Source organism: Ascaphus truei, chromosome 3 (genome assembly GCF_040206685.1).
Source record: "Ascaphus truei isolate aAscTru1 chromosome 3, aAscTru1.hap1, whole genome shotgun sequence".
Classification (NCBI taxonomy): domain Eukaryota; kingdom Metazoa; phylum Chordata; class Amphibia; order Anura; family Ascaphidae; genus Ascaphus; species Ascaphus truei.
In genome coordinates, this window is record NC_134485.1 from 132,084,923 (window position 1) to 132,100,008 (window position 15,086).

General features: G+C 42.3%; 1 non-coding gene across 1 annotated transcript; it reads left to right on the forward strand.

Annotated features, from left to right (window-relative positions):
* The first annotated feature begins 10,548 nt into the window (after window positions 1–10,548).
* LOC142491749 (small nucleolar RNA U3) lies at window positions 10,549–10,765 on the forward strand. Its single transcript, XR_012800505.1, has one exon. It is a non-coding gene; the product is annotated as a small nucleolar RNA U3 (small nucleolar RNA).
* Window positions 10,766–15,086: the final 4,321 nt, after the last annotated feature.

Here is a 15,086-nt window from a genome sequence, read left to right on the forward strand (position 1 = left end):
ACTTCTTTATGGTCCGCTATTGAACGCTGGGCGCTATTCTGAGAGGAGGACCACATTTTTAGAAAATGGGGAAAGTCGGTCTCTATTAACACATCATGTGCCAGTTTGGGTACTATACTCACTTTGAAATCTAAAGAACCAAACTCTGTTTCAATACAAACATCAACAGTGGAATATTCGTGATTATCCCCATGTATACAACAAATTGCCACTCTTTGTGAACTGTTTACCTGTTTTTTCTCAATGGGCAACAGGTATTCAGACACCAGTGTAAACATACTCAAGAAGTGCCCGAACCCTCTTACCATTTACCTTTACAAATGCCCACAGATGGTTATTCAAGGGGTCCTCTGGGCTAGGGCCCATACATTGGGACCACAACGAATAAGGTTCAACGCTGTTGCATTGCATTGGTTCAGCATTTAGTGGGCAGACTTTCGCAGTGTGGCCCCGCTCATAACAATTTATACATTTAGGTACATAGTCTGTGTCTGACTTAGAGCCCTTTTTCGGCTCCATATGTTGGCTGTTGCCCTTATTATATGAGCCACTGTTGCTGGTGCTGTGTGAAGACGGTCGTTGCTCTTCAGCCCCCCTTAACCATGGTACCCTTTTACCGTCTCTGGAAGAGTCCTGGAACCTTGGGTAGTGGGGATGCTCCATGATTATGGGTTGCGGGTGCTCTTCTGCTGCATTGTACCTTTCTACGAGGGCCACCAGCTCATCTGCATTGTGGGGTCACTCTGACTGACCCAATGGCGTAGGGCAGAGGGAAGTTTCCTCAAGAACTGGTCCATGACCAACTGTTCTACGATGTGGCTTGCTGAGTTGATCTCGGGTTGTAGCCACTTCCGAGCGAGGTGGATGTGGTCATACATCTGGCTTCGGGTGGCTTTATCCAACATGAAGGACCATGCGTGGAACCTTTGGGCACGAACAGCCGTGGTTACGCCGAGGCGGGAGGGGATCTCGAACTTCAATTTTGCATAGACGTTAGCTTTGGCTGGCTCTAGATCAAAGTAAGCCTTCTGGTATTCGCCGCTTAAGAAGGGTGCGATTAGACTGGCCCACTCAGCTTCTGGCCATCCCTCTCTCTGTGCCGTGCGTTCAAACGTGAGAAGATAGGTTACAACATCATCCGAGGGCCCCATCTTCTGAAGTTAGTGGCTTGCCCTGGTCATTTTCGGGACTGGGCTGCCTCTGCCAGTGGAGTCTTAATGATAGTCCCTCTCAGGATCTCGAGCTCCTGCTGTAATCCCTGGGTGAACCGTTGTTGCTCCTCTCTCAGCAAGCGGTTTGTCTCTTGCTGGTTTGCAGTCGCGTTTTGCAGAGCTGCATTCGCCTCTTGCAGGGCTGCATTCGTCTGTTGCTGGGTTGCATTCGCCTTTTGCAGGGCTGCATTCGTCTGTTGCTGGTTTGCATTAGTCTCTTGCTGGGCTATTAACAGCTGTTGCTGGGTTGCATTCACATGTTGCTGGGTTTCATTCGTGTCTTTCTGGGCAGCGACATTGCGTACCAGCGCACTCACCACGTCTTCCATCTTGTTTGGAGATAAAAAAAAACTTTTTTTTTTTTTTTTTTAAAGTTCTTTAACCCGCAGACCTTTTAGTGTTCTGCCCGCATTCTCCACCATATGTTACAAACGGCTTACTCCGGGGCTCCGCCGTCTGTCCGGGACTGTTAGAACACAGTCTTTTAGGGTAGGTTAAATGACGAGGCGTAACGTGCTGTTCCTTTAAACAGGCTATGCCTGGTTTATTCAGTCCCAGGCACTGAGACTGCCACAGTGCATACAAAAGAAACACAAGCAAAACTAAAGCCTGCTCACCTGAGCAATAACTTAACTAAGGTTTTCCCTGACTCAGGGTTGGAGTGGCTTTTCCACTTCCAACAACAAAATAAGGAGCATTGCAGTTTTAGAAAAAAGAAGCAGAATGATTTAACCTGTTTGGGGAGAGGATTTTCCCCTCTCTGCTTCCAGCAGCCTTCCTGCCTCCAGGCTCTTGGGGAGAGGGAAGAGGAACCAGGAAATCAGTCTTAAATACCTGATTTCTAACTAGCAGGACAGGTGACAGAAATTAGGCAGCAGACAAACTCTGGTCTGGATCCCTCATCCCTCAGTTCCAGCACTTGCCAAACTGTGGGATGGAGTGCATGTATTATGAGGCTGCACTTCCAGCCTAAACAGGATAGAAACTGTTCAGTATCCTGGGAGCCCTATATATGGAATTTATTACCATCCCCTGGTTTCTGTCTCAATATATATATATATATATATATATATATAGATATATGTTACCGTTCCAAGGATTGGTAAACAAGAGACAGCACTCAATGTTGAAAATCAATCAAAGTGTATTAGTGATAGCAAAAATACATCCAGAAACCCAACGTTTCGGTCCTACAGAATGGGACCTTCCCCTGAGTGCTGTCTCTTGTTTACCAATCCTTGGAATGGTAACGTATAACTACATGCTCTATATGGGACGTGCACCTGTGGCTTACCAGCACCTATTGGAGTGCCAACTGCCTTATCTGACTATATATATATATATATATATATATATATATATATATGTGTGTGTGTAGAGGTATCAGTACCGTGCTAGCCGAGCTTCAATAATCAAAAAATAAATAGATGATACCGTTCTGTGGCTAACGAAATGCTTTTATTTGTGCGAGCTTTCGAGATACACTGATCTCTTCTTCCGGCGATGTTACAATGAATGAAGCAAAAGGTATACTTAAAAACAGTGTCTCTTGGAATGTTATCTGTGCTGTTCCTTCCCCCGGTGTGGATGTGTTTTATGGCTAGAGGTGTCAAAAGGTTACTGAAAGCAAGTGAAGAAAGAGTGTGTATGTGTATCAGTGTGAATAAAAATGAATGGAGTGCCCACAGTATATACAGTGCTTTACACAAGTTGTGTGTGGAGTGGGAGTGGATATAAATGGTGTGGGTGGGTGTGGAAATGTGAGAGTTTGTAGCACAACTAAAAGTGTGTGTGGATACATTTTTTTTTACATAGCAGGACATAATAACAATCATCTGTTCCTTATCAGGTCTTAAAATTAGGTAAATACAACCTCAGATGAACAACAACAGATGACATATTACACCGTGTCATGATTTATTTAACAAAAATAATGTTTATTCAATAAAGTAGTCATTTTTGTCAGACCTGTCTCTCTGTTTTGCTGTGCGCTGCACACACATTGTTTTTGGCAGCTCAGGAGACCCCCTGCTCCCACACAATATTATTAACAATACATTAATGCTGCTTCATTACCGTAGCGGATAGTCGGTACGGTAATGAATTATTGTTTATTGATATGTGTGTTTTACTCAGTGTAGATGTTCAGGGGGTCTACGGAGCAGGACCACGTTGGTTTCAGGTCTGGGGACCCCCTGCTTCCAGAGATACAGGTCCCAGCTTTACTCACCTGTGTTTATCCTTTTGACTCTCTGCTTGCAGCAGCTAGCTACGATCACCGCTCACCAGTGATTCCAATCATATGGACACTATTCTTAATATTGTTTTTAATATAACAATTGTTGTATATTATTCATTTTGTGTTTTATATCCACATAAAGTTGTCTTTTAGCCATTTACCCGTTTTTACTTCGCTTCCTTATGTTTTTTTCTTTCTTTTGATCTCACAACCAAGGACTGGGGTCCCTTGTATTGGAAGCAGCAATTAATTTGGGTTTTGTTTTTTTTACTTACTTTATTAGTGTTTATACTCATAATAAGACCCTTTATGCTCCGGAATGGTTCATGTCACGTTATAATCATTTGTGTATTTATTAATTTTAACCTAAAGGGTTTCACGAATCAATCATTTGGCGCACCTACCTTTCCTTCTCTTTTTTATCTTCAATGTAGAGATGCTGGTCTAGAAAAAACAAAAGGATATACTGGTGCACAGCCAAGAGTGGGTCCCAAACAAATTGAGTTAAAAAAATATGCTTTATTATTCCATCTAAAAGGTGGAGGTAAACACGAAATGCATAGGAGGGTGTTTACCTCCACCTTTTTAGATGGATTAATAAAGGATATTTTTTAAACTCAATTTGTTTGGGACCCACTCTTGGCTGTGCGCCAGTATCTCCTTTTGTTTTTCTAGCCAGGAGCAGTAGCCAGGGCTAGGTTAGAACAGCATATGGTTCTGTTCTCGGACCAGCTGGGCAGGACACATACAGTAGTACAGATCTTCCTGTGCTCACAGGAGATCTGCGTCCTCTGCATAAGCATGCCTACCGGGTATCTGCAGAGACAACTAGGGATCAAAGTAAAGGGTACTGGCAGATCCCCCTGACCCAGGAGGCTAGGGAGAAGTCAGCCTTCATCACTCCGAGTGGCCTCTATGAGTTTTTAGTGATGCCATTCGGGATGAAGAATGCCCCGGCTACCTTCCAATGCCTGGTCAATAGGTTACTGGAGGGAGTGCAAAGTTATGCAAGGGAATACCTGGAGGAGATAGCTGTATTTAGCCATTCATGGGATTCACATCTAGTGCATGTAGCAGTGGTGCTAGCCAGAATTAGGGAAGTGGGGCTCACTTTGAAACCCACTAAGTGCTTAGTCGGAATGGCAGAGTTATTGTACCTAGGGCACAGGGTGGGCGGAGGGCATCTTACACCTGAGCCAGCTAAGGTTGAGGCAGTAGTGCAGTGGCCCGTCCCTAAGACTAAGAAGCAGGTTCTGGCTTTTCTAGGCACCGCTGGCTACATCCGAAAGTTGGTCCCAGAGTACAGTGCTGTGGCTAAACCCCTGATTGACTTGTCCCAGAAGCGACTCTCAGTACTGGTTGTCTGGTCTCCCCTGTGAAGTTGCTTTACATGCATTAAAAACCACACTGTCCACTCAGTGTTCCTATACTACTCTAAAAAGTTTTTGGTGCAGACGGATTCCTCGGATTTTGGCATCAGGGCTGTGCTCAGTCCAGTAGGGGAGGAGGGCAGCGGGCATTGCAATGCGGATGGACTATCCCGCAAGGACAGTCCCATGGACACATTAACCTAAAGAGCTGTGCAGCCAGTTAAACCGCCGGATGGGATGGTCGTAACAGCGCCTACACTTTGAGGTGGGGAGGTGTGACGGTGAGAGGGTACCCAGGCCATTAATAAAGGTATTTGGCCTGGCTGGGTGCCCCTGAGCCATAATGGGTGAAGGAAAACCATTTTTCCTCGCCTAGACTTTAAACTGAAGGCCCTGTGACTGGACACAATCTGCACCGTTTTGCAGCAGACTTCCCAGGGAAGCTTTCACCCCCTGCCACTGTTATCTTCGATCTTTGGTGAACTTACAGGCCTGGTAAATGAAAGAAATGAAACGTAACGCAAGCCAGGTTTCAAATCCTTTGTCTCAATTTATTACTCATAGGGTAATGACTTTTATACAGAAAAAAAAAAAGATATTAGTTAGAGGCATAACATAGACATATCCTGGGTGTGTCTTGGGCGTAGCTTTGATTAGAGGCGGGATTTAGGGGCAGGACATATTAGTGGCATGATTTTGGGACATGTCTCTCCCAAATACAAGCAATGTCTGATTACATAGCTTATTCATTGTCTGTTATCAAAAGAGACCTTGAGTCTTTAGCAACTATATTACACTATTTTGCTTCTTGCTTAGAACCAGTTTATTGTATTCTAACTAAAACAGCAGGAGACTGTCCATACAAAAAGTTTCTTAGCAATATCCTGAGCAGGAAGAAAGGAAATGCATTTTGGCAGAAACTGAGTGCATTTAGGAATTATATTTCAGCAAAAGGCTGACTACAGAATCTTAACTAGTTATGATCAGACAAAATGGAAGCTTAACACAAGTGTAGATTCTGGCCTGACCTACTGGTCCTAACAATTCCTTCCTTTTTGTTCTCTAAAGAACAAATACCCTTACTTGGTACTCTTCTCTATGACTATGGCCTTGTAGTGACCAATAGAGACATATATATCCTTAAGAGACAGTCTATTTACAGAACAGTTAACCATTTCATAGTCCTGATGGACCAAGATGTCCAAGTTGTGCATAACTTCATTCCTTTTTTTCCGGCCATTATATCAGCCCAGTTGATTTCTTCTTTGGTCTCTTCTTCTGGGGGACTGGCGACATCATCACCGCAGAGAGGCATAGCGTCGGTGGGGGTTGCAACGACTTCTGGATCAGAGTTTTGCTGTACTTAACACATAGAGAGCAATGAGTAGGACAAACACACACATACAAAAACATTCGCTAGCTTCGCTCAAAGCAAATCAATCGAACCACCAAGTCCCCATGGTCCCTGAATCCTGGATAAATACACAACATTGCGCTTTAACTAGGGCGCATACATACCCCTCCTTTTGAGGCTAAAATATAGTCTAGAGCTATTCTATTCTGCGGAGCCATTAATTTAAACTAAACCTATTCTTGGTTAAGTGAGTAAATGTCTGTGGTTGTATGATTGAGGATATCCTTGTAAACCTGTCATTCAGTAACCCAACTCCTACATTTGGGAATAAATTCCCTGAAACTTATTCTTCCCATAGACTACTTTTTAGCACTTGTGTATTGGGTGTCTCTCTTTTGTTTCTAACTCTACCTGTGAGCAATTAACATAACCGTGTGTTTGACTGATAAAGCATTCTCCCACCGGGATATCATTCTGCAGGGAGATTCTATTAACCTATAAATCCAAACAAAATAAACAGAGTTAAACAAATAATACCTTATACTACACTACCGACACGTTTAAATCGAGCAGGGCTAGTTCCGCAAGCCGGGGGATGCCCCGGCTTGCTAGCCCCACTCCCTCGGCGTGCCGCGCGCGGTCACGCGTCATCGGGTGTCAGCGCCCCCTGCACACGCGTCCAGGGCTCCCCGAGGGAGCCCTGGTGTCCCGCGATGTGGGGGACGGCGGCAGGGGGTTCCGGGGGACCCGGCGGACCCGGCAGCGGTAGGGAGAGCGCCCCGATCGGAGGGCGCTCTTCCGCTGCTTTGGCGCGCGCCCGGCACCCTCCGGCGCGCGCCAGGATACTGCTGCGGCCGAGAACGGGCAAATGCTCGAATAAACTCGGCCGCAGCAGTATTTTGGCATCCTTATGGGACGCCACTTACACAAACATAATAGAGCATACATATGTAACTGAAAAATAATAAAAACCTGTAAAAATAAAAAGTTCAAAGTTCATGTGTTGAGGCCTGGACTTTTTTGCCTATGACCTTTCTCCCTTGATGATTAGTGGTCAGAGAGTATTGTGTCCATCAAACACTTATTTGCAGGTGCTATGTCTTTGTCTTTATTACAGTAGCTGTTTGTGCCTAGGCTGGCACTATTTTGACGTGCGTGATGTGTATCCATGATGATAAGAAATTTTTATTGCAATGCTGGTGATGAGTAGTATTTAAATGGCCTTTTCATCTGGGATGAAGAGCGTGCTTGCGTAGAAAATACTTGACCATTAACCCGTCTCGCGTAGGTGCACTTTCAGCTTCAACCTGTGCCTAGAAAGACTCAAAAATATATATTAGTTGCATGCAATACTTATTAATTGTTTTATTACCAATAACATGGTCCTTAATTCGTTACTTTGAACTACTGATGGTCATAACTCATCCCATAAGTGTCTCATAGGGAGAGAATTTATACCTAGAAATAAATTCTTGTATTAATATGGTTACTACTATTATTAGCATCTGCATATTAAACAGAGATATTCCCTATTAACGCTCCTCAAATTTTAAACTAAGCAACCAATGTGGATTTGACTTTGCTACAATCCAAGTTCCTAAAACTTGGTACCTCAGCCTGTGCCAAACCAATTGCTTCCATAATCAACTCTATCCTGTCTGCAGGCCATATCCATAAGACCTGGAAAACTGCCAGAGTTGTCCCAATCTTCAAAAATGGGGACAAAAACACTGTCTCAAACTACAAATCAATCTCTCTTCTCCCAATACACACTTCCTCTCATTCATACCTAACTGCCATCTGCCATTTTCTCTGATGTAAATGGTGTCAACCTTTTAGTCATTTAATACTAACTAACCTTAAAACTCGCCCCACAAATCAAGCATCCCAACAGCCTGCACTCATGGCTATTGTCCCACACCCACAGTCACTCCTGGCTTTCACCTCAAACACTCCACTGTAACTATTCTGCTAAAAAAAAATGTGAAATGCCCTGTATATAATATATAATCTGTTCACACATGCAATTATATATCCCCTGTCCTTTAACTGTATGTCCAGGACATACCCAAAAACGAATAAATGGTTACAAAATTATAAATTTGGCAGATATGATATATCCCTCAACATAGGGACGGCTTGCTACCTGCTTAGCTGTGACATCTGCAAAGGTATTATTATTATTTTTACCAGGGGCCTGTCAGCCCTGTTAGTATGGCAGCAACTTTTATTACTGCAAGAGTCCTTGGAGTTAACATTGCTATAATAAATTCTGAACCTGCTGTGCATTGTGTATTATTTACAACATATCAAGCTCTGAACCTCTATAGGGATTTCAGAGAGTCCTTCAATAACCTTTGTATCTCCCCTCTTTTGTTCATATATTATCTTATACAATTATGTGAACAAAAATACAAAAATAGTTATGAAACAGGTTGCTTGATATATAGCAAAATTAAACTAAATAGATTTGTATGTGTAGTGACTATAAAAATATTTACTGCTTGTGTTAAAAGAAAAAGCCTGCAGTAGGTCTTTTAACAACTGTGGCATTAACAATATAAAAAATCCTGAAATCCTGAACAAGAGACTTCCTTTTAAAATAGACAAATAATTTTGAACTCTTTGCAAAGTGCTGAGCACACGGCCAGCATTAACTTTTAAAGACACTCTGACTTTAAAAAGAAAAAAATAATTTTCAAAGCGCTTTTTTTTTCTTTCTGGGCAAACAGCCAGTTATTCCAGGCCTTTCGCCAGAAACCTCAAAGTACAGATAGCAGACAACGGGTTTCGCTGTCTAATTCATATTAACTGCTGGATTAATCCTCGCGCAGGGGATTGTAACATTAGTTTAATGTTATGAAGCTTTCCACGCTGTCCTAAAACTGCATTATGTATGGCCTTTCAAAAATTAAATAACGGAATATTTCAAATTACTTATAAACACCAAATCTATGCCAACAAGAGCACTCATTCCCCTGAATGCCTTCTGAAAGAAATCTCATATTCCTGCAAACTTCCATCAATACAATTTTATGCTATCCCGTTTTAACTATGCCCTCTCTTAAACTAAACAAAATATCTTCAAACATGCAACAGTTATACCATGACTAAAAAACAGCAAGCTTGACCCTACCTGTCTTGTATGGCTGCTTATTTAACGGGGACAATTCTCGCTAAAATAACTGATGACCTCCATGCTGCTAAAGACAGATATCACCACACTCCGCTCACACCACTCAACCTCCCCGCAGCACCTGCCACCACGGACACCCTCCTTTTGAAGCGCTATGCACATTAATGGCGTTATATACATATATAATACAATATATTAATTCAAACAGTGTTTGTGATCTCTTACCAGCATTTTTAAACAAAAACATTCCCAAACATATCTTAATCCTGTAGAAATAAAATTGAAATGTGTTATCTTACTGCTTTACGGATAAGAAGACAGTTCTACATTACCTTGTTCTCATAAATAAACTGCTTAAGCACAGAGCTAGTTAATTTTAATGTGAATGCTTCGCATTCTTTAAAATGTAAGGGAGAGGCTATGCTCCTCCTTTTATTAAGATAGAAATACCACAAACGAAAAGAAATGTGTCCGGTTTAAAAAGTATCCGCCTGGCCAGGACGAATAAACCTTTCAAACTATAACCAGGGACAGAGCTGAATATACTCCCCTTCCGTTGTGAGGTATTTCTCTCCTATACAGAAGGATTTCTATATTTATATTTATTCTATTTCTATATTTCTCTCCTGTACACAAAAGGTGTACACCTTTTTAAAACCTTTTAAAATTTAGATTTCATCATAAGCAACTAATATTCATATTTTTTGTACACACATGATAATCAGCATGACCCACAGTATCTTTCACACAAGAAATCATTCAGGAAAAAATTAATCAGGGTTACAAACAAACTCTTTTACATAAGGTAGCGGTGTTTTTAAAAAAATTTTTTTTACAGAGACTTGCACTCTGAGCCCCCACAGGCAAAGCAGCACTTCCCTGCTTCTGACTGATAGTGGCACACTCTCTGCCAATGACCAAAACCACCACAATTAAAACAGACACCATTATTCTGAGCTATTCTTCCTGATTGATTTCTGAGAGAGGTAACTTCAGTCTTATTGGCTACTGGGCGAGACACATGCAAATTGCTAGGATAGTTTGCTTATAACTTCAATAAGAGCCTTAATAAAGACTTTGTGCTAATATATTGGCATCACAATTATACAGTACTACCCTGTATTTGAGAAAGTTTCTCACCCTTTGAGCACCAGAATATTAACATTTTTGGAAAAACTTACTATAACTTGAAAGAGGGTCATGTACTGTGTGCATTTCATTTGCAGCGTTAATTGGTTAAGACTATACTTTCAGGGATCATTTCTATAGTTCCAAACTGGAGAAATGTGCTCGAAAGTGTCCAAACTCACAACCCACGAGGAAGAGCTTCAGTGTTTTCTCCTGAGCGTGAAGTGAGCTTACAGTGTTGCTTTCATGCAGCTGCTGTTTACTTTTGATGACTGTTCCTCTCTCCTGCAAAGGAGAGTTGGAGAGAGAGAACACAAGCTGAGTGGTTAGTTCTTTATAGCAAGTAAAAAATAGAAACCAAAAGAAGAGTAATGTTGTTGTTGTTGTTGTTGTTGTTGATATGACTTTTCTATTAAGTCTAGAAATATTTTTAATACAGATGTATTTCTGAGCGCACATTCATTTTTAAACCTATTTTAAAGCACAATACTCACTCATTAGCTAATATTAGCAACAGGATGCAGTGAATTAACATATAGGAATATCAAATACAATTATTTGGATTTGCACACTGGATAAGGTGAAACAATGTGCTTTGTGTTTCTAATTGTAAACATGTATTTAATTCTATTCAAATCAGTACCATTTCTTGTTTTCTTACAGATATTTATTACTGTGTGCAGTATTTATACAGATCCTCAGACTTAACAACAATAAGGAAAAACAGGATAAAAATCCAAATAGCAGTGCTTCAGCTAGGTGGATACATATGAAGGCAAACAGTATCAATTGTAGCCAATTGGGGGAGACTTGAAATAAAGCTGTCTGTGGTATTGGACCCAGTGCACTTGATAGCAGTAAAAGTAGAATAATATATAATGTCTATATGGTTGAAGAAAAATGTAGATACTGCTGCGGCCGAGTTTATTCGAGCATTTGCCCGTTCTCGGCCGCAGCAGTATCCTGGCGCACACCGGAGGGTGCCGGGCGCGCGCCAAAGCAGCGGAAGAGTGCCCTCCAATCGGGGCGCTCTCCCTACCGCTGCCGGGTCCGCCGGGTCCCCCGGAACCCCCTGCCGCCGTCCCCCCCATCGCGGGACACCCGCGTGCAGGGGGCGCTAACACCCGATGACGCGTGACCGCGCATCGGTGATGCGCGGCACGCCGAGGGAGTGGGGCTAGCAAGCCGGGGCATCCCCCGGCTTGCGGAACTAGCCCTGCTCGATTTAAACGTGTCGGTAGTGTATGTGTATCAAACAATCCTGATATTGCTTCACCGGACTATGTTGATCTTACCTGCATCACTGTTCCTGGTCAGCAACTTCCCTTGATAAACAAGGGAAGAAACAATACTCACTTATACAGCCACTTCTCCATTGGTGCGTGCATCACGCAGTATGTTGTAGGCAAAGTAGAGATTCCAAAGATTGCAGCGGTGCACAGCGGAAGGAGGGGACCAGTACCAAAAATATGGGTTAAAAACGAGTATTTATTGGAACATGGTATAGAGGGGGAATGCAAACACACTCTGATGCGTTTCAGGCTAACGCGCCCTTTATCAAAGAGTACGATCGCGTCTCATATCCCTGCAGTTATAAAGGGGATTCCCCGCCCACAAAACTCACTGATGTTGCGCGATTTTGGCGCGAAAATCAAGGTTCAAAGATATTGGTAAATCCAACTCCCAATCAGAGCTCTAGATTGAGAGGGTGCATCTGATGCGGGTGAGGTTTCCTATTTGACTGCGAGGACGGACAAAATGTAAACAAACAGAAGCTGTTAAAACAGAACGAACAAACAATTAACACATATATTTATAAATTCGCGAATTGGTTCCAATTATGGATGATGATTGAGGGAGACATACTGTAGTATGAAATAGGATATCTCCATAGTTGTAATACATAAATCACAATAAACATTGGGTGGGTTCATAATGTATGCTTATACTCTAATACCCATATGTTTAGTGAGCAAACGCAGGTATGACAATACAAGAGAAACGTTACATGGTATATGACAAATGAATAAAATGCAAATAATTTTATATGACCATAATATGAAGGGATAATTTGGCCACGGATAAACACTTGCCTGTCCACTTATTAATAGATCATATGTTGAATATGTTAGTGAAAGAAATAAAAATAAATTAAAAAGGGTGAACAAAGGAGGGAGATGGTGAGGAAAGAAGAGGGAGGAGGGGGGGGTGGACAATTCTCTTTTTTATATATAATACAGTAGTCATGACATTGAAAAATGAAGGTACAAGAACGGATTAGCGTGAAGATGGATATAAAAGATCTACAAGAGAGACTTAACAACTTTAAGGATATGGAAGATTTCCAAACCATGGATGAGAGACTCTCCAATAATGTGGAAAAGGCCGAGAAGGAAATTATGATAAAAAAACAACAAACATTCGACAGGGATCGGATCGATTATGAAAGGAACCAAATATATGTTTGGCAAAGGTTACCTCCCTTAACAACACCGACTCGCCAGGACTTCACACAGAGGAATCCTCAATCCAAAAAAGAATACCATAAGAAATCAACAACAAAATGATCCATTCTAAAGAAATTTCCTGAAACATCTAGTATCTCTGACATCTCGGACGGGGAAACTCGTCAGCAAATAGTTTCATTTTCAACGGATGATGACACGGATAGGTGCCGGGACAGTACGGATTACGAATCAAGACATCAGAGAAATCAGGGAGAAGCCTCTACAGTACGTCCTATGACCTTAGAAGTCAAAAGTCATCAAAAAACATTTTAAAAGGACAAGGTGCTCGCCAAAAAGAAGGGTCACTAAAGAAAAGAAAGATCAACCCTTGACACATAATGATAATGTTATAAACATCTCAGGTGTTGTGCTCCCTGATGGGGAAATGGCTGTTTTGAATAAAGGTCTTAATTTTGCTATTATGGATAACTTTGACCTTTTCAACACAGTCATTGACCTCCAGAGGTATATCAGGAAACTTTCGCTAAAGAAATTCTTTTTATCCAGGAATACTTTGATTCCTGTGTCTCCTCTCACACATGCTGGGGATGTTTCAATCCCCTTCATGTGATCGATGACACCTGGGAGGATAGACCAGGAGTGAGCAAACTTTTTAGGCCGAGCCCCCCTTTTAATCCATGAAATTTCTCGGGCCCCCCCCCCTGTCTGATCAAAATCACATTAAAAAAAAACCTTTATTAAACGGTATACAATGTAAATACAAATATGTCTAAGGCCGCGCGTATAGTGCCCGCGACGGCGACGCTAACAAAAGTTGTATTTCGCTTTGCGGCGGCGGTGCGGGCGACCTGGCCATTGATTGGTTCAGGGGCTGTCACATGAGGCGACAGCCCCTGAAAAATCAAATATTGCCGGCTTCAAAAAATCGCATCGCCACGTCACGCTTACTATAAGCACACGCGGCAGCGACAATGCATTTTTCAGATGACGTCGCGTCGCCGGCACTATAAGCGCAGCTTAAATACTTACATACTTCAACAGCTCGCTCTTGCAAAATTAGACTGCGTCCTCGCTGCCGCTGAGAGCGGTGACATCACCAACTCTCCAAGCATGAGCACAGGGTGTCCTGCATAATTTTGCAAGCACGAGTGGGGAAGTGTTTACACTTTTTTTACCTTAATTCTGTACATTCATAGTATGCGTGATAAAGTGGCAGCCTACCCTTTCACTTGCAGAGGATCGCAGCGAAGCAGGTTGCCAGCGGAGGAGAGCAGCAACACAGCGTTATTGTAGGGCAGACACCGGAGGGAGGGGCGTTTGACATCACAGGGCTCGCGCGTGCTCCTCCCCCGTACCTCCGAATTATGTGACCGCCACCTGCACTATTCTGTTCGGCCGCGCGCGCACATCTTTTTCGCCTGCGCAGCCAGGTTTTGCCGCACGCGCCCCGCCTAAATAATCTTGCGCCGGAGCAACCCCCCTCAGATTGTGCACCGCTGCATTCAATCACCACCAACACACAGACACAATACACACTGCAGTCATATATATACACATATATATATATATATATACATACACACATATACATATACACATATATACATATATATACACACACACATATACATACACACACACATATACACATATACATACATACATACATACACACACACACACACACACACACATACACACACACACACACACACACACACACACACACACACACACACACACACACACACATACATACACACACACACATACATACATACATACATATACACACACATAAATACATATACATATACACACACACATACATATACACACACATACATACACACACACACACACACACACACACACACACACACACACACACACACACACACACACACACACACACACACACACACACACACACACACACACACACACACACACACACACACATACACACACACATATACACACACACACACACACATATACACATATACATACATACATACATACATACATACACACACACACACATATATACACACACACACACATACATACACACACACACACACACACATACATACATACATACATATACACACACATAAATACATATACATATACACACACACATACATATACACACACATACATACACACACACA